The following is a 22,093-nucleotide window of genomic DNA, read 5'->3' as shown; positions in this document are numbered from 1 at the left end:
CAGGATGGGAGTGTGGCAGACCAGATGGTCTTGGGAAATGCAATATTTGGGCAGAAAAACAAATGCCTGTCCTCACCTAGGTCCGTGGGCACAGTCCCAGGGGTGGAACCCAAGCCCAGGATCATGCCCTTCCCTTCCCAGCACTTCCCCGCCCCCTCCCGTATCAGTTATATCCTATAAATTTTAGTTTATATTATTTTAAATCTCATCTTATGTAGAGTTATTTTTTCCTATGGCTGATCCATGCATTCATGTGTCTCTACTGAGAAGTTTAACAATTTGTTCTGCCAGGAATTCAAGAATTCATTGGTCCTGGGTGAGTTTTTGGCTTATATCTCAAATAGCAATTTTAAATTCATATGCAGTTCTTAAAACTGAGTCACAAGTCCTATGTAGCCCAAGCATAGATACAAATTTTTCAATGTTTTTTTTCAAAAGCTCTTTATATACAAACACGATCGCAAGTATTGGTTATTTCAGCAGTTATTTAAGATAGGAATCATTTCTTCAACCTAGCAAAGAAAGAAGAAGAATATTATAAGTTAATTCAGCAAGACTATTCACAACTGCATAAGAAAATTTAAGTAGAATGTTGTCTTGTGTTTGTTAATTTTTAGTTATTTCATGTTTTTATATATCTGTATACAAACTAATGATATATGTTGAAGCTACAGGCTTAGCATATGATGAAAGGTTGTAAATAATTAGCTGAAATTTTAAGTAAAATATATGTGTCACACCTCTTGATTGAGCAATCACACCCTTTATTTTGTTCTAAGTATGTAATTGGAGAGTTGTGCAATGCTACGAATATAAGAATGTCCCTTACTGCATTATTTATAGTATTGGAACATTTTCAACAACATAAATGTTCAACAATAAGTAATTGGCTAAATAAATTATGACACATCTATGCAGCGGAAAATGATAAAACTATTGAAGTATTATTAAAAGTATAATCTTATTTAGTTACTTTCAAAAGTTCCTGGTCACTATGATATAAACCCATTTTTGAGAAAAAAAATTGAAGAAAAATACGTAGTTTTGCATAGTAAAATTTACAAAGCTTATTTTTAGGTGGTAGATTTATGAATATTATTTATTTTCTTCTTCATGCTTGAGTTTTTTATTTTCCCTCAATATACATAATGATTATGCAGTCAAATAATTTAAAAGAATAAAATACTTATTAATAAAGATTTTGAACATTTAATATATTTTTCTGAGTTAGGTTTTGCTGAAATTATTGCTTACAATTGGCTAACAAACATGAAACCTAGTATCTCATAATTCTTTTTTTTCCAACCGAGAGCCAATTAGTCAAGTTAATATTCAGCTTTTAGAATTAAAATGTGATACATGAATAATTTATAAATCAATTTTGTGTGCTTCTCTGCTGGGGTTGTGTACCCACTCTCGGGCTGCCAAAAATCAGAGAGAAAACTATGTGCCCTCTTGGATGGACTGCCATCTATATCTCCTGAGTCATTCTGATCCCATTTGAGCCTGTCTCCTGACACAGCAACCACTTACGAGCTAGTTTTGAGGTTCTAATCGTAAAAAAGTATTCTACTTTGTCTGTTTTTCCATCAATATGAGCTGATCACATGGAGGAACTATGATTCTCTGAGCAACTAATAGCCCGGAGAAAACCTCCTTGCCAGAATGGAGAGAGTGTGGTCTCAAATTTCTGTGAATAATTGTTTCACTTCGTGTGGCTGTGAGTGAAGTTCTGAGTCATAACCCAGCTTGCAGATCAGCTGACTGATCTGAAGAATCCCAAACACTAAATGGCTAGATGAGTGGTATGAAACATGCATCACAACAGTGAGTTAATTCCTTAATGTATAAAATCTTGCATTCAATCAATTTGTATTGAATTTCAATGTGTTGTGTTAAATTGAACTGATCTGAGAATGCTAAATGCCAGGAGTGAACCTATAGATGAACCAAAAGTGAGTCCTAAGATGGTGAAAAGGCTGGGACCTTAAAAACTCTTTCTCCTTACCCCCATCTCCTCCCTTACTCTCCACCTTATAATTCTTTCACATTCAAATTAATATGTGTGTTGGAGTATTTTTTGTTCCTGTCCTTGAAATTTTACTTGTGCCAGTTATTCTACTTCAAATGCCTGGACTGTGTTGCTTATTTCTATCCTACCCTATTAAATGTTGCCTCCAGAAACATTGCTGGATTGCCTTACCTCCAAAATGCAGGCCTGTCTTTCTTTTAGATGAGTAGCGTATCTTAGTGCAACCACACATTCCCAATGTAAGATGGGCCTTAATGGATGCTGACTGTATTAATTAAGCAATGGATATATTCTAACAGGTAATGCATAAGACACACGTAAAGCATATTTTAAAATATCTTAGTGTTTATATATTAAACACATTTTCTTCTGTATTTGATGATTCTAAGCCACTGGAGACCAAGGATAGTGTCATTGATATCTCTGTACTTTGCCTCTTTTCTGTAACAGTGACTGGCACAGTTTTTTGAGTAGATTAGGAACTTAACACAAATTGATTAAATGCAATATTTTATACATTAAGTGAATTAACTTATTGCCATACTGCATATTTTACACCACTCACACGACAGTAGTCTCATGATGCCATGTATTATCATTTTCTTCTTGAATAATAAATCAATTGAAGAAAACCTGTATCTTGTGCCTATTTATACATGCTTTACCTTTTTCCACTACTTTCATGTCTGACACTGCAAAACTATCATTATTTATTCATTATGTATTTGTTGAATAAATCAATAAATCATGATGTAAATAGGCACTTTCAGATACTTCCATTGATTAATTCACTCTTTCTTCCTCATCATTTGGAGTACCTCCTCTGAGCCAGACATTAACTTATTCATCGTGTATCCTGAGCAATCAGCATAGGTCTGCTCAGTCAGCTGTGTGTGTGTGTGTGTGTGTGTGTGTGTGTATACGTGCGCACGCACGCGTGCATGTAGACTCATAGAGAAGCTCATTGTCTGTAGAGGGAGACAGATATTGATTTATGTTTAAGCGAGAATAAGAGTGGACAATCTGCCTTCCTAACGTGGTAATTGTAATAAATTTGTGCAGAGGACACGGGTAAAACTTAAGATTTCAGCAGAATGGTCTAGGATGCTCTGAACCTACAACCACATTTTGGTCCTGAGTACACACCCAGATGAAGGGGTTGAAGGTTCAGTTTCAAGGTCTAGAAAGGCTAGCATAGAAGGCCATGGTGCAAGCAAGACATCTGCTTAGAAAAGTCTAGCAGCAGACATCTGGGACTAAGATTACTTTGAAATGAAGGCATTCAGACATTTGGTATGGTAGAAATATGTTGTGGGATCATGGATTTGAGTAAAGCTTTCATTATAAGAAGCTAGAACTTTTTTAAAAAAACAGACAATGACACAACAAATAAATAAGACATTTATGAAGCTATCATGACATGAAAATTTTAAATGTGCTTGGCAAAATAAGCAGAGAAAATAAGTTGGTTATTTAATAAAATCACATCTTCCATCAAGACTTATCAACAAAAAAATACATTAAATAATGGAAGATAATTTCAGATTTATATTGATTTTAAATATGTGTATAATATGATCAAATATCATTATAAGTGATGAAATGTTAAATGATTTCCTGCTGAGTTATGGACAAAGAAATGTATGCCCTCTATAATCACCATAATTTAAACTGGAGGTTTTAACCATTTCAATAAGATAAAAAATAAATAAAAAGCATGAGTTTGTTAAAACTTTAAAAAACAAATATCTCATTTTTTTTCAAATAATGAATATGTCCTTAAAGTATCTAGGGAAACCTACAGAAAAATATTAATCAGTGAATTTAGCATGGCAGTAAAGTTTACATATAAAAGTCTTTTATATATATATCTTTAATATATAAACTTTGTTGTATATATCAGCAACAAAGAAATATAACCAGAAACTTTAAAAATCAATATCATTTTAAATGGCATAAAAGTCATCAAGTATTTGGGAATAAATCTTCATTAAAATATCCAAAAGTATGCAAAAAAATCACGTGTGATTGAAATAAAATGTTTAAAGTTATATAAATGTGGGCATTTATCTTTTATGTGGATTGGAAAAATCGCTATTATCAAAATAGTCCAATTTCTCTCAAATTTTTATAAAATTAATACAATCACATTATGAAAATGATGAGTTTATTCATATTTAAAATATACATGGCAATTCATAGTGGGAAAAAATAGCCAAGACAATCTTCAGGAAGACAAACCTGGAGATCTTACACTATGGGATAACAAGACTTTTTAATATAAGCTACTATTACAGCAACAGTGTAGTGCTGGCACAAAGATTGACAAATAGAACATTCAAACACAGTAGGAAAGTCAGCAGTGACCCACACTTACATGGTCTGCCTATAGTGCAAGAGAGAATTCTATAGTATAAATAGGAAAGAATGAATATATCAATATAGGATGCTATCAGTGGGATATCCATATAGGGACAAATACACATAGACAGACACGTATACTTCTTTCTACTAGAAAATAAACACTCAACTCCAGATAGATTGCAAATGTAAATTATAAATGAAAGATAGTGAATTTGCTTTTTAAAAAATGCATAGGGGTATATCTTTGTGACACAGAGGTTGGCATTTTTTTTCTGCAAAGAATTAAACAAAGAAAATACGGATAAACTGTACTATATTTAAATTAATAGTTTGTTAAAAGAGATATTCTGAGAGTAAAGGAAGGTCTTTTAATAAATGTTACTGGGTCAATTTTCCATATCTATATGTGTTAGGTATATACCTATCTATCTATTGCTATAACCTTGATCTCTCCTTTCACCGCACATTAAAAACTCAATTTGGAAATGATCATAAATTAAATATTTTAAAAGTATATCTTCTTTAGAAAATTGAGGAATATTATCTTGGGGAAGAAAAAGATTACTGAATATATATCCAAGACTACTAACCACCATATAACACCATATATCAATCATACATATCATTAAAATTAAGAACTTTCATTCATTCAGCAGCACTATTGAGACAATGAAGAAGGAAACCACAGAGAGAAAATGTTTGCAATACATATATTCAATTAAGAACATATAACATTCATATAACAAACTCCTTCAAATTAATGATTGAATAGCTAAAACCCAATAGAAAACTTATAAAATAATTGAACCACCACTTCACAGAAGATATGACAAGCAATTGCATAAAAAACAGTGGTCTTTCCTACGTCACCTGTGACGTGTAAATTAAAAGCGCTGTGAAATTATTCTACACACACCCAACAAAATCACTGAGATGATAAAGACAGACAATATTAAGTAGAGATAAAGATGAAGGATAACTGGAACACTCACTGCTGGGTGGGTATAAATAGGTAAAACTCAATTTAAAAGTCTTCGGTTGCACTTACTGTTTCTGGTCCCACATGTACAGAGCTTAGACATCATCAATTTATTCTAACAAGTAAAAAGCTAAACGAATTGAAAAACAAACTCCTGCTGGATGAGGAAGAGAGGGGAGGACAAAGGGCAAACTGCTGTTGTCCCCAGGATTGGAGAGACAGACAGGCAACTACAAAGAATAGAGGCTTACCGATGCGCGGATGGAAACTGGCAAAAGAACCAGTGCTGGGGTAGGAAAATCTGAACAGTAATTGACAAATTGCTGAATTGCTGGAGGCTCAGTGCAGACAAGAATGAGAGCTAAAAACTCTAGAGAGATCAGTCATACCGCCCACCCTCCGTATTTGTGAATTTTCCCTCCAGGCACTCAACCCAGTTCTCACAGTAAATATCAGAGAAAAATCTCCTTGTGTTTCCAGCAGAGGGAGGGGAAGAGGAACCATTTTGAAATACAACAGAATACTCTGTTCTTCTTAAAGAGGACGGCACTCAGGGGAATCCAGTTAACCAGAACCTAAGCTGCTCTGGTATTATCACAGCCTATCCAACCTGGGGGAAGAAAAATACTCAACTCTAGTAGGTTCTAGCCTTTCAATGAGACTAGAAACACACAACTCAAGCCCTCTCTAGCCACTCTGTTCTGTCTAGGAGGAGAGAAAAACAGTGAGAAACTCTTGTACAATTCTCAGTCCGAAGCATACGTAGGCTTACTAAAATACGAACCTATTTAGAGAACTATACCGTATGTCCTCAAAGTTCATAGATGGGTTCTTGAAAATTGTGACATTAAGTGAACAGACCAAAAAGACACCAATTTTATGACAGCCTAATTGACGTAAGCAAGAGGTTAGTTTCTCTGGTGTATTTCTGGTCATAAGAACATCATCAAACTTCTAAATAAAACCCAAAACATTTCTAATATTAAACATTAAAATAAATATGGGCTACATGTATATTTCCCAATGATTAATAAAAACAAGGTAATTATTTACTCCTTTATTCTAGTTCAGAATCTCAGGTGACTGGACAGGATGCCATACCATAGCAGGGCACACTCATGCACGCACACACACACACACATCACACACACACACACACACACACATTCAGACTGGGACCATGTAGACATGCCAGTTCACCTCATGAGAACAGCTGTGGGATGAGGGAGGAAAATGGAGTACCTGCAGAAGACCCATGCAGACATGGGCAGAACATGCCAACCCCACAGACAGTGACCCCAGCTGGGAATTAATGTTTTTTTCTCATATGTTTTACAACAAAATGATGTCGAAGGAAATGATGTTATTTCAGGATCTGCTGTAGAATGCTTCCCACACCCACAGCTTACTGCCACATTACTGAAGGCCTATTTGAAGCAGTCCCTTTGACATGGTACATCATGTCTGGCTATTAGAAAAAAAAAAGAATTTAAAGCATACTAAAAGGCAAAAAAAAAAAAAAAAACCAGCAAAATTTGAATAGACAGGATGCATCTGAAACAAACATAGTAAACATGTTGGAATTAGATTGAGAATGGCTTATGCCTGCCTCTCTTTTAACACTGGCATTTCAGCTGGTGATGTTCAGGGTTATCACATAGCTTCATTGCCAACTGGGCAGCAATTCAGGACATCTGACCAAGGGTCAGCTTGTGCCTTCTCAGCTGACAACTCTCCAAGTGGACTGTTATAGATTCTTAGCCTCAGGCCAGGGCCAGCTCTTCTTGATAGTGCCCTGTGAGGCCAACAACACCATTCTACAGCCAGAAAATCTGTGTCTGAAAGTTTGTCTTTTTAAAAATTCTTTTCCCTCCATTCTCTTCATTTCATTTTCTTATGCTGCCCTCTTTTTCCTTTACTTTCTCTCATCTGATTGTTTTCTCTCTTTCCCTCCCTCCATCAAATCCTTCTATCAATTGAAGTTCCTGTACTACAGATTTTCTGATCGAGTCCAGCTTTACATGTCCTTCTGCCTCTCTTTCTACTGAGTGCTCTCAGCTCTTATCTCTATGTTTTGATAATACTCAGACTTCTAAGATCAGCTGAACCCTCATTCCCCCAATGAATCCTTTCCAGGGTTCTCCAGCTGACATAGATCTTCCCCTCTTCTTAAAAGAATCTGTTCCACTTCTGCCCCCTTATCCACCATTGCTCAAATGCTTTATACACCTTAAAACATGCATCCGTGGGAACACACATAATATATGTGCCGAACAAATAGTACATGATCATTCAGTGCTTGCTGATGAATTCAATGATGGCTGGTTACAAGTCTAAAACAGAAAAACAGAGACATGTATTCAAACAGGCCCTTATCTGGCCTCTCTCCTGTGCCTCTCCATAATCTTTTCTCTACATACTTTTTCAGTTATTACCTGCCCCTTGTTCATTCTTTCTTGGCTCTCTATTTTATTGTTTTACCTGTTTTATTCTCTTACTTTCTTTTATCCTCTGACAGGTGGTGACATACTTTTTCTCTTATTTCTTCTTTGAAAGAACTCCAAAGCTTTGCAGAGAGTTTCTCCTTTCTCTCTCTCTCTCTCTCTCTCTCTCTCTCTCTCTCTCTCTCTCTCTCTCCCCCCCCCCCTCTGTTTCCATCTTCCTCTCCCTCTCCCCTTTCCCCTCCCCACTTCTTCTTCACATTTTAGTCCTTTTCTTCTCCTGATCACCCAGTCAGAATTACCTCCGGAGTAACACAAGTTTTATTTAGAATGAGTAAAAATGAAATTGCTTCAGGGCTTAGACCCTGTAGGCCAAGCTTTGCCTGGAGACACTGTTTACAACTTTACAGCTTAGTGATAAATTGGGATTCTTATCAAGGGGTTGACAGCCTGTTATCTCTGTTACCTAAAGCAGGGCTGGAAATAATGCCATAAAAATTGCTGAATATGGGAAAGTAAATTCTAATGGCTCCTGCAGTAAAAAAGAGTTGGTAAACAGCAATCAACACAGTAATAGTTACTGTGGTCTGCATGGGGATGGAGTTGTGATAAAGTTAGGGCTGTCAGAAAAGACCCTTACTGGTCTGGAGAATGATCTCCAGAACAAGATTGGCTGTGAGTTTGCAAACCAGAGGTCTAAAAGCTGATCCCTGGATAAGTACTGGCTAAGGGATCTTTCTAAAGGTATCAGAATGTTATGTCACAAAGTACCCTATAAATAAAGCTGGGATTCCGGCACAGCCAACAAGGCAAGAAGCTCATTTTCTGGCATGTGGGCATAGACTTTTTTTCCCCTCACACCAGGAAACCAAATGGAACCACTTACTAGATTCAGGGAATTAGGTTGAAGCTCCTCTGTGCTCAGAGACAAATTACATTTCTCAGCTCCCCTTGCAGCTGTGTTCAACCATAGCCTTACATTCTGACTAATGAAATGTAGGTGGAAGTCATATATGCACACCCACCCTGGCCTGTCCCGTCATACTTGCTCATGTATATTCCAATCCTTCGTACCTTTCCCCTACCCATGGTTGACTGGAGAAAGCTTTGAGATGAAGAGTCTCAAGATAGAGGAAGCCTGGTACCCTTAGTTATGCCTTTAAAGGGGAGTCATGCAGAAAAAAGAGAAAAATGAAAAAGAAAGGACATGCACGGGCACATGCACAGACACATGTTAAGTTACAAGAACCAAAAGAAACACCTTAGCCTGTAGTTTAAAAAATGAACCTGCATTTTATGAAGAAAACAAACGATGAACTATTAGTCTTCAGTTGGTTGACCATGATGAACGTGAGTGGACTGTGATTTCCCAGTTATGCTGTTCCCCATGTGTTTTCTGCTAAGAACTCCTCTCTATTCCTAAAAATACAATTCCCAAGATCAGTTCATGTGGTTTGGGTTGGTTCATTCCAACTTCCTCTATATCCAGAGGCGGCATAGGATTCAGGCCTAGATGACCCACCTATTCAATCTCTAAGCCTCCTGCTTACATGCAGATTCATAGCACAAAAACTGCCTCATCAAAATGAACTTTGAGACTTGTCAACCAAAGTAGTCTCACTGATGGATGTGTAGTTAGAAGAATGTCAGCCTGGATCTTACAGGATCTCTGTAAGGAGAAAGCCATTTTGAGAATGAAACCAACATAGCATAAACAAAACTGAGAGGTAGAGATAGCTCCTGATGACTTTTTTAGAAAACACAAATCCGACCATTCTTGAAATGAAGTAGCATTGAGCTTTTCTTTTTTCCCTTAAGAAAGTCCAAGTTAGATAACAGAATCAGAATCACAAGAATTGTTTTGAACTCTTTTACCTATGATTCTATGATCCTACATCTCCAACTTTGGTAAAATGGCCCCAGATGAAGGTGAAGATGGAAAGAGAAAGTCCATGGGTCAGGGAATCTCCCTGTCAGCTCATCATTCAAAGGAATATGTGATACTGAGCCAAGTGCATAGAGGACACTCAATAAATGCTTTTGATGGATCATCTGCATATCTTATACCATGTGAATAATAGTTGATTGCAACTTTTTTATTTCTTGTACAACCTCAGTCATAAAACTTTCTTATAACTAGGATGCCAATATGATTTACCATCAAAACTGAGATACTTTTGAGTCTGAAAGTCAGACATATTAATAATTAAACCAGAATTACAGGCATCAATTGGGACTTTCTTGGGCAAAGCAAGGCATATTTTTTTTTCTTACATGTAAATAAGGATTTTGATAGACTCATGTATAAATGTATTTGTTTAAATCCCAGATAAGATATCCAAATCTGATTTGTGCTCTCTATGAAACAAACAATACAGGAAAATATGAGTATGTTTTAGAAATACACGTAAGTAAGAATTATCCAGTAAGGATTTTTATTTCTCCTAAGATTAAAAAAATAACTTGTGAACATATATAAAACACTGAATTCTCATAATGACAGTGGCCCTTAGAAAATCTTGGAAATAATTATTGCTCAATGCACAGAATCTTGAAACTGCTATTTCTAATGCTTTCTTTCTTGTCCCTTCTCTCTTTTTTTCTTTCTTACATTTTTAATTAAACTTCAATGCTTTATGTGCTCAGACATAGAATAGCCACAGTCATTTAAGAACAATAAGAAATATAAATACAGAAAAGTGAAGGGGGAAAAAATCTGAGAAAACTAGGAAGAAGTTCAATGAAAAGGACATAAAAGGATGTGTTCTTTTTGAAGAAGAAAGACGTGTTCAACATAATTTACACTGCATTAGATAGAGATTATTTAGGGGAAAGTAGAATGACTTCAGATCTTAAAAAGCCAAAGACTGAGAATTTACCTTTGTATACCAGTAGTCAAATCAGACCTTTAAGCCTTTGAGAGAGACGGTTCTAAAGACTATGTGGTGTCTAAAATATCATAAAGCTAAAGTTTATGATGAGAATAATGATGATATTTAACATTTACTGGGTCCCTGAGATTTTCTGAGCACTGTCACAGGTGATTTACATGTTTTAACTCACATAATACTTACACAATCCCATAAGTTAGTTACTATTACTAACCTAATTTTATATGAGAGGAGAAGAAGACTCTAAGATATTAAGAACCCATTCAAATCATGATTTCAGGTGGTGCTTCTTAGATTCAAATCCAGGCTCTCTTACTTCAACCTTAAACAGGCAATCACTAAATTATTAGATGACCTCTCTGAGATGCAAAAGTCCGCAGATAAGAATAAACTTAGGAAATCTGTAGAAAAAAATAAAGCCAGAGGATGTATCTTTGGATTGACAAGGTTTTGATTCTCTTATGACAGCATGGTTGCAAGATGAGAGGTAATTTTTGAAGTGCAGAAATTGGAATATTGGTTGGAGGGTATCAGAAAAAAAAATTTCATAGAGCGAAAAGTAGTAATATCACAGAGAAGCAGACAATGAGACTCAGTGGATTAATATAAGACAGGGTGTTAATCATTACACAGCAAGCAGTAGGAGTCTTGGTATGGTAGCACCAATTCCTTTGTCCCCAAGGCCCATGGAGTGATGTGATGGGCCCAGATGGCAGCTACACACTTGGTGGGTTGCACTGCCACTGAAGAACACAGGGTTAAGCGTCCTGTATATTTTATAGCAAGCGGTAAATAGGACAGTCCCAGTCTTTGAGGAGTAGGTGGTCATACTGTGGTCATGTTGCGGTCATCTTGGCCTGCTTAAATGCCTATATGACTAGCAACAGAAATGGCTCTGGGTTAGAAAACAATTAGACCTTCAGGTACTCCTGTATACCGAGCAAAAATAGGCAAAGACACTCAGGACCAGGGCAGAAAGCTTCTCCTAACAGATAGTAACTCCCTTAGTTGAGGCAGGAGCTATACATAGTAATCATTTTTTATGAAAAGATAACGCTCGCAATATATGTAAGAATGTGTTGAATTTGAGATATTATTAGCATATCTGGAGAGAGCTACTTTCCCAGAGTCAGAGAGAGGAGTTGGGAGTGAGGACAAACATATGGGAATTATCAGCAAGTAGTTACATCTACAGCTAAGGAAAAATTGAACATTATTTTTAAAATTTGCATTGACACCGAATTAAATACATAGAGAAATTAATCCCACTTTCTCTAACCTCTCGATACCCCTCCTATTTACATTTTAAGGACCAACTCAAACATTCCTTTTAGTATGGCTCTTGGAACACGATTGGCATTCACTAATATTAATAATTGACTGACCGGCAGATGAATAGACTAAATAAAACAAGAAAAAATTATCTTTTAAATGTTTTCTCATGTAATTTCACTCTCATCTCCGTTCCCATAGCACTTTTCATCTTGACTGTTCATTTGGCCTCTATCCTGCCTTTTGCAAGTCATTTTTTCCTGCTGTATTGTACTGGTTTGGAAGCTATTGAAAGACAAGGGCTACTAAGTAATTTTTTGTATATTCACGAGAGCTTCAGCAAACTTATCTTGCCTAAGTTCAGCATTAAAGGCCTTCACTTTGACACAGTGGTCAAAGGCATACTGCATATTTTATATTTTGTCTATATTCCTGAAAGATGAAAAAACATTAAAGTAATAGCTTTCATATTTGAATATTTAGTTTGTGTTCATTACAATACTCACCTCTCTATATATTATCGTGTTTAATAATATTAATTACAATGAACTAGAAAGGCTGGGATTATTATTATTAAAGGAGGGAGGCATCATCTTTTCATTTTTTTGTCATTCACATCATATAGACTAGTGTCTATTACATTTAAAAAATTTGATAAATATTAGCTGAACACTGCATTTAAATTCAAAATGACAATAATATTTTTTGGCATTGTGATTGATTTAGTACAGAATTTGTGTCCCAGATAGTTAATAATAACAGTGTCCATTTATTGGGCCTTCATTATCTAATTATAAAATCTGAGAATCTGCAAAGATTCACTGGTTTTACAATTGCAATAATTCAACTTATGACCAATCAGAAGAAGAGAAAGGTTAACTAAGTTGTCCAATGATAGTGATCTGGTAAGATGATAGAATTGAGCCTTGCTTGATCTCAGTGGTCTGACTTCGGAGCACATATTTAGCCACTGCTCTGTACTGCTGTTTGCTACTGGGGTGACCCTCTGATTCTTTGACATGCACTAGTTATTCAGTAATTGAGCTTTGTTGTTGGTCATAGTGTTGGCTGGCAAGACCCCGTGAAGGAAAACCATTCTCACCTCAGATTTCTGCGGCATAACTGTATATGAATAGATGTCTAACCCAGTTTAAGTCTGTCATATCTACAGTGAAAGAAAAAGTGATCTCAAATGCATCACTTTTATACCTGCTCCTACTACTTTAGCCCCAAATCCTTCTTCCATAATTACGCAGATGTCTTCCTTGCAAAATATGCAAATATCCAAATAACCTGAGTGGAATTTCATTTTCTAAGGCAGCTCCCTTCTAGCCATAATAGACCAGCTAGCAAATTTTTCCAGGTTATGCATAAAACATATATTTTTATCAGTAATAGAAATGCTACTTGCCCTATTATTCCCTAAAGCATCTGGGGAGGGAGGGAGAGAGTGTGTGTGTGAGAGAAAGGAGAAAATATATATTTATTGTAATTCTGCTTTTAAAAATGCATAGCACTTTTACCCCCCTCCAAACAATTATTCAAACTCTGAAGGGTTTTTGGGTCCTGGGCTGGAAATGTTTTTTAATCCCTTGCAAGTTTCTCTGTAGTCTTGGCTTATTTGAAATTCAGAGTCTTCTTTTAAAAATCAAATTTAAAAAAAAAGAAGAAGAAGAAAGAAAGAAAAATATACTCTCTTGGCATGTTTTGCTGTGGCAGGTCAAAGGCTGTTCCTCCTACTAAGTAATGCAGCCCTGCAGGGCTCCAGAGAAGCCGGCCTGAGGTCCAGCTCCATCGATGGGAGCAGCCATGGCAGGGAGGGCTTCACAAGCGTACCAAGGGCCTCCAGCTGAAAAGAGCTGTTTTCCTATCATTTGTGTCAGTCCACTGTGTCCACCGTCAGCCTTGTCATGGAGAACTTAGGAAATCATTCTGACTGCAAGGAATGTCAAAATGAAAGCAAAAGAAGGACCAAAGAGGGTCAGACTTCTCTGCAGCCACTGCAGAACATGTCAGTGCCTCGCCTGCACCGTCCGTGTCTCTGAAGCAACCAACCTGATATCTTCTCTTCGTCATGTTTCTCACTAAAGTCCATCTCAGCATGCACTGCCTTCACCATCCCCTTTTCCTGGAAAATCCCTATTCACCCTGCACAGTCACTGCTTTATCCACTCATTCAGCATATTTCTCACCTCCTCAGAGTCAGTTGCTCTCCTAGGCACAGTGGATGAATCAGGGAACAGAACCAGGTGTTGGCTTAGGGAGTTTACCACAGATTCCAGGAGAAAGAAGTCAGTACTCACACAGACAAACATACATACTATTTCAGGACTTCCAGAATGCTTGGAAGAAAAATGAAGTCAGGTCAGGCGACAGATAAAGGGAGGTGAGGAGGGGTTTTACTTAGGCTGCTGAGGAAAGCTTTCTTTGACAGGGTGACATTAAAGCTGAGATCCGAGGAAAGTGAGGACAGGAGCCAGGCTGACATTTGAGAGAATAGTGTGGGTTGAGGGAACAGCAATAAGACACTGGAACAAGAGCACATTTGTTCCCCTTAAAAAGTGCAAGGGGCCGGGCACAGTGGCTCACACCTGTAATCCAAGCACTTTGGGAGGCTGAGGCGGGGAGATCACAAGGTGAGGAGTTCAAGACCACCCTGACAAATATGGTGAAACCCCATCTCTACTAAAAATATAAAAAATAGCTGGGCATGGTGGCACATGCCTGCAATCCCAGCTACTCAGGAGGCTGAGGCAAGAGAATCGCTTGAACCCAGGAGCCAGAGGCTGCAGTGAGCTGAGATCGCACTACTGCACTCCAGCCTGGGTGACAGCAAAACTCTGTCTCAAAAAAATCAAAAAGAACCACAAGAAGGACAGTGTGGCCAGAGGTGAGGGTCTGTTGCAGAGAGGGATGAGATTAAACAGAGCGGTTTTGGGGGCTAAACTATAAAGAAGCCTTTAGGGCATGATGCGGATTTTAGACTTTATTTTGACTGAGATGGAAGCCACTGGTATCTTATGAGGATAGATGTGAGATAAGGTGACCTATGGTTTATTGGGTTATCATGAACCGAGTAGTCTGACCATGGGGTAAGTGGAAGGAGATCAGTGTGCAGGATGCAACATTCCAGATCAGAGAAGATAATTTCCTCCAGAGTTGTAAAGGTGGAGTTACTATAAAATTATCAGAAGTGAGTCCCTGTGATAATCATGATTTACATATGACACGGAAACAAGTGGGGAATTGAGTGACTTTTTTGTTTGCTTGTTTGGTTTTGTTTCTGTTTCTTTAGAAACAGGATCTCATTATGTAACCAAGGCTGGCCTCAAACTCCTGGGACTTTCCTGCCTCAGTCTCCTGAGTAGCTGGGACTATGGGCACATGCCATTGCACCCAGCAGGAGTGACTTTAATGTTTTTACCCTGAGAAAATTAAGAATAGGAAACAGAAATTGCCGTTTACTGAAAGAGAAATGATATCAGCAGAGATGATTTGGGATATCAAATATCAAAATTTTTGTTTTGAAGCTATTAAGAAATCTATCAGATATAAACAAAGACTATCCCCTGATTCCTCAGAATACAACAGCCCCATTATTGTATATTTTTGTGCAATATGGTTTTGTCCAGAAGTTTCCAAAACTGGTTGCTCATAGGATACATCAGAAGACATTAGTACATGTCTACGTCAACACTGTTGTCACTACTTGTGCCACTGTAGCTGAAGTAATTTCTTTCAGCAGCCCAATGACCACCCACAAGTTCAGTGCTTCCCTAGGAGAACCCAGGACTCAGCATGTAATTTCACTCATGACTATGACTTATTGCAGTGACACAGTAAGAAGATACAGCCTGATCCATGGTGAAAAAATATGCATCAAGCAGTTTCTAGTTTCCAAATCCACGTGCAGTCTTTGTATTCTCTCTCCAAAGCCTCCAGTCCTGAAATGCAGTAACCCACCTGTACTTCTTATGCCCCAGGAAGTTTACGTGAAACTCCGAGTCCAGGATTTTTGTTGGGGATGGGTTACATAGACACAATGATCGGTAATAAATATCAAAACTCCAGACTCCTAGAAAAATATCAGGTGATCAATATCCCAAGCAGGGAAACATTCTTACCACTTAGAGAATTTTATAGAATCTAAGTAGTAAGATACCAGCAAAGAGCCAGCATGGAAGAAGAGCCTTCTAAAGATCAGACTTGTTATGTTAACTCTTCTCTGCTCAATTACAGATTCTGGGACAAGAACACTAGCACAAATTTAGACATCACACAGTGTGGAATGAGATCTGGCAGACTGTAGGTTTTTAAAAAAATTTACAGCTAAGTCTGATGATCACTCACATTTAGGAATCATTCACTAAAGCCACATGGAGTTGATCACAGCCTGGCCCACCTGAAGCAAACTTTTCAATGAATGAACAGCAAGGCACAGTAGAGGGACTTGGAGAAACTCTCTATCAATATCTAACTGAAGTTCTTGGCAAATCACCTCACCAATCAATTTCTTCATCTGTCAAAGGCTTTGGGGTGATAGGTACATTAGGTGGTTCCTCAACGTTCCTTTCAACCCTAATCATCTTTGGTCTAGGTCAGAGAAAGTAGTATGAAATGAAAACATATAGGGATCTTGAGCAGGGGTCTTCCCTGCTTTCTCCTCCCACTCTCCTTGAAATCCAGAAAGCAAAGCCCATACTCTCCCCTCTAGCTGTGTTTGCATGTGAGGATGCCTTGGCTGAGGCATGCTGCAAGATCAAGAGAAGCAAAGCCTGCCTTTAAAAGATTTCCTCTCTACGTTAGTGTCACAAGTGACAAGACAATTTCACAGTGGAAGGAGGAAATGTACTTGTTTTGTGGAAATGAAAGAGAGAGATTAAAACTTGAACAGTCACAAGGGCCTTTTGGGGAATTTTAAAGACAAGTCTACCTGAAGACAACTCTACTGATAAGTCTTAGATTTCTGGTGGGAGCTTTTTAGCCTATTTTCTGTCTCTAATCTTTTATGGTCTTTATAAGAAAACTGTGGCTGCATGTTACAGAACAGGAGTGATCAGGATGAAATAAGAAACTTAAGTTTGTAACTGTCATAGAATTAATAGTTCTTGATGTCAAAACTTTTCCTTTGCAGAGGTTACAGTGCTGTTCACTGAGTCTGGGTTCCCCAGTCACGAAAAGGTAGATCAGGACTAATAAAAATAGTAGCACCTCACAGATATTAAATTCCTACTAATGGAGCAAGTAGCCAATAATATAATGGTAACTTTTTCAGAAAATTCTCAATTTTTAAATGTGTCTTTTTCATTCATCCTTCCTCTCTTCTGCTATCTCAAATTTGTCTTGTCTCCTGAATCTTTCTTACCAATATCCAAGTCTATGTTAGCATCACTAATCTTAAAATACTCTCTCCCGGATCAACTATTATTACCAATCAGGTTGACTGTTGTTTTTTACACACACACTGTCATCATATCAAACTTTACACATCAGTGTATTAATAATACATTTTGAGTATTATGTATGAAGTCTAACATATCAATAAAGTTATTCATTCCTTCAACAAAATATTCATTAATGTCTGTCACAGTCAGTGGATGAAATACTAGAAACCAACTGATGAACAACACTGGCGTGGTTCCTGCCATCATAATGTAATGTGACTCACTGTTGGAGTGGAGGTAAATGGGGAGAAGGCATATAGACAAATTTCTCTCTCTCTCTCTCTCTCTCTCTCTCTCTCTGTCGTCTCGCTGTCTCTGTGTTTAGCAAAAGTGAGAACATGTCTTTGTAATGTGACTTTGCAGCTCCTCTCAACAAGAAGTAGAGTCTCCTTCGATTTTAATCCAGGCTTGTGTGTTACTTGATTTGGCCAATGGGGTATTTTCCTTCTGTAATCTTTTGTGATCTTTATAAGAAAACTGTGGCTGCATGTTATAGAACAGAAGTGATCAAGATGAAAAAAAAAAAAAAAAAGCTAGAGTTTGTAACTGTCAGAGAATTAACAGATCCTTATGTCAAAGCTCTTCCTTTACAGTTGGGGATTACAGAGGGATTACCTGAGTCTACGCCACTCATCCCTTAAAGCAGACGTCCCCCAAACTACCGCCCATGGGCTGCATGCGGCCCCCTGAGGCCATTTATCCCCCACCCCCACGCACTTCAGGAAGGGGCACCTCTTTCATTGGTGGTCAGTGAGAGGAGCACAGTATGTGGCGGCTCTCCAACGGTCTGAGGGACAGTGAACTGGCCCCCTGTGTAAAAAGTTTGGGGACGCCTGCATTAAAGGGTAGATCAGGACTAACAGAAATGATAACACCACACATATATTAAGTTCCTACTAATGGAGCAAGTTGCCAATAAAAATATAGTACAGCGGTAATTTTATTTTAAAATTCTGAAGTTTTTCAGTGCTTCTCCTTGGTAAGATACAGATGACTATAATAAAATAAAAATAAATGCTTCTCCTTCATTTATCCTTCCCCTCTTTTGCTATCTCAAATTTGTCTTGTCTTCTAGATCCTTCTTATCAATACACAGGCATATGTTAGTATCCCTAATCTTACAACACTCTCTCCCAAATTAACTTTTATCACCAATCCATTTGTTTGTTACTTTTAACAAAGTATTTAAGAGAGTTATTTAAATGTGATACCATCTCAAATTTCTCACCGCCTATTCACTGTTAAACCGACTCCAAAACGGGATCTCTCCCCAACTATTTCCATGAAAACTGTTCTCACCAAGTATATCAACAACCCCCACATTGCTTGATCCAGTGCAAACTTACTATTTCCATCTTACTCAATCTTTTGACCATATTCATCACAGCTGAACATGATTATCTCTAGCTCCTGTGATACTACTATACTCATGCAATTTTTCTTATACCTCATGGACCACTGCCCCTTCATTACCCGTGTGTGCACGTGCATGTGTGTTTATGAACAGGGGCAATATGCATAAGTGTAAGTCCTTGATTTTTCAGCTCAGTTTTTACGTATGCACACACCTGTTTAACGATCACCCAGATAAAGATATGGAATAGTTCCAGAAGGCTCCTTCATGCCACTTCCAAATCAATACACTCCTGCCCAAAGAAATAAATATTATTCTGACTCATATAAGCATATATTGCAGCGCTCCCAGCAATATCAAGAGATAGCAAAGTCTATTGACATGCAATTTGCATACCTCTTTCTGAAACAGAGAAGCATGGTTCAAATACCCCATTGGCCAAATCAAATAACACGGGTAAGCATGGATTAAAAGAATAAGAGATTTCTCTTCTTGCTGAGAGGAGCTGCAAAGTCGTATGACAAAGGAAGGTTTCCATTTTTGCTAAAGAGAAAGAGACACACACAGAGAAAGATATTTTTCTGTATAACATCTCTTCATTTACCACCACTCCAACAGTAAGTCCGACTCCAGTATTACATCAGGCCAGGGATTAAGCCAGTGCTGTTCACCAATTGGTCTCTAGTACCTCATCCACTGAGTGTGACAGATATTATTAAATATTTTGTTGAAGGAATGAATGACTAAATGATTAATATTTACTTAGTCCCAAGCTTTGTAACTCCTACTTGGTGCTTAAAGAATTGTCCTAGAACAGGGTTGTTGTAAACGTGCAGGAAGAGGAACCTGAGTTAGGGGTGCATATTAAAAATTTAGATCAATATTACAAACAGACTGAGTTGGGATGATAATCTGTCCCCAAATCCATATGGTTCCAAGGCAACAAAAGATCTTTATTCCTTTGTTCTTCCCAAATGCCCTTCTACTGTTTTCTTTGCTTGTTAGTTTTCAGCTGGAGAAATTATTTACTGTTCCTTCTGCTTTCAATTGCACTCCCTAATGATGATAATCACAGATCATATCCATTGAGTGATGGTAAGATGGCAAGCACTGTACTATATAGCTTTGTTACATTTAATGCTCAAAATGTTTCTGTTTATCAATATTATTTATTATTTATTTATTATTCCTGTTTCATATGAAAAGATACTGAGACTCCAACATAACAAATAGAAATTTCAAGGCAGAACTGGGAATGCAATACAAAAATATGATACCAAGCTCACAATCCTAAGTACTATGCCATCCTGTCTTTTGGGAATACATTTGTTTGGAATTTTAGAGTTAAAATTTAGTGGAATTTATCGATAAAAATAGAATCTTGGGATGTACAAAATTTTCAGTGTTATCTAGTTCAATATTCAAAGTTTGAAACTTCTCTCCAGTATACTTGGCAAGCAGTGGCCTGGTTATTTTTGTAATCCCTCCAGTCATAAGGGAGCTAACAACTTTACTAGAAAGCCCATGCCATTTCTAGGGTAGAAAATGTGTTTTATAGTCATGAGTGAGTGAAAGAGAGAGAAAGAAAGAAACAGAGCCACATAGATGGGCCCCACTCCCTGCATTTCAGCAACGTGTCAGCGCCTCCCTGTTTCAGATAATCTAGTTGATGTCAGATTCTCCCCAATATCTCTTATCAGATTAGCGATTCCTTTTTTTATAGGGCAGAGAATGAGAGAATTGGCAACATAAAGTGAAAGTATTCACTCAGAAATCCAAAATTTGGAATCTGCGTGTGTTTCCAGGCACATTTATATGGATCAGTAATCAAATAAAAATCTCCTTGGGGAGTCATGAAGCATAAGAAGTAACTGTCTCAGCCTGCCTCCAGCAGATACATATACACCATTATTTGAAAAAAAAAAAAAATGGTAGGCTTCTCTTCCTTAGCAAAGCCGAAGTAAAGGGTCGTGAACAAGGGAGGAGATCAGGGGTGTTTCTTTAGATGAGTGTTGTTTCAGGTCCATTTCACAGAATATTTTCCCTGTGGTTGGTCCTTGAAGAAAAGGTTTTATTTGTTTTTTCCCCGTGGTCAGAGAAAGCTGAGGAATGCAATTATCCTCCTGTCTGGACATCCATAAAACCCATCAGGCTATTAAAGGATATGACAAGCACAATAATGGAAATTAAGCAAACGCTAATTAAGCATCACTATAATCCACCGCCTTATATAAAACTTTTTAATAATCTGTGGAACTAGTAACAGAGAAAATACAGGCCACCACTTACAGCAGTTCAAGTTGTATACTGCACAAGTCCAGAGGGTGACTTTCATCTTGTTTTCATTGACAGATTTCTGTCACTGTTTTTGCAAATTCCTGGCAGGTGGCAATACTGTTTTTTTAAGGAAGGGAAGCTTTTTGTTTTCTTTTGTTTTTCCCCCAATTCATCCAGATTTTCCCTTTACAGATGATAGGAAAATATCACCATGCATCCCAGAAGCTATGCTCTTCACTGGCACTGAAAAAGCCTGAGAACCAAGACATGGTTCTTTTAAGGTAATAAGCTGAGTTGCATTCCTTCAGCGTTTTTATAAGACATAAAATTGGTGTTCCAGGAAACATTAAATTCAATTGCCCTCGGATAGCCCAATACCTTCCATTGGAGACTCATATTTTTTTTTCTTCAGAACTTAATAAAACCAGTCAGCAAACAAATGAGTTGCATCTCTGACCTGGGACAATGAGCCATGTCAAATGCCAGCGTTCTCTTCCCTAAGGCAGTGGGATTTGTGAACTTCACTAGTTTTGGGAGTCCAGTTACCTATGGATTTATAGAAATAGTCTGCTGCAGTGATTAGACAATGGGCTAATAGACAGAGTATCTTGGTTGCAATTCTGACTTTTGCATACGTGTGACAGGCATATCAGTGGCCTTCTGTCTACTTCTTTCTCCTCAAAATGAAAATTGAGGTGACCATATTGACTATTCCTGCCTTTCATAATTGTGGAGCTTAAATGCACAAACTTGACACAAATCAATTTGTAAAAGGACATTACAGATCATAATGTATTATGCAAATATAAGGGCCTGTTAAATATTTTAATTTTATCTTTAAGACCAAAATGACAAACTCTAGCCAGTAAACGACCAGGTAGATAGTTGTAGCAGCCATTAGGCAATTGACTTTCATTTGCAAAACCCTTTCTTTACATTATTTTGTAATGCTGGGGCCTGATCTCTGAAAACCACATTTTGATTTAGGCAACCTTTAGAGGCTCAGCTCGTGGGGGCACTAGAAGGTGGCTGGAAGGCT

Source organism: Saimiri boliviensis, chromosome 12 (genome assembly GCF_048565385.1).
Source record: "Saimiri boliviensis isolate mSaiBol1 chromosome 12, mSaiBol1.pri, whole genome shotgun sequence".
In the NCBI taxonomy this organism is placed as follows: domain Eukaryota; kingdom Metazoa; phylum Chordata; class Mammalia; order Primates; family Cebidae; genus Saimiri; species Saimiri boliviensis.
This window is presented reverse-complemented; position numbering follows the sequence as displayed.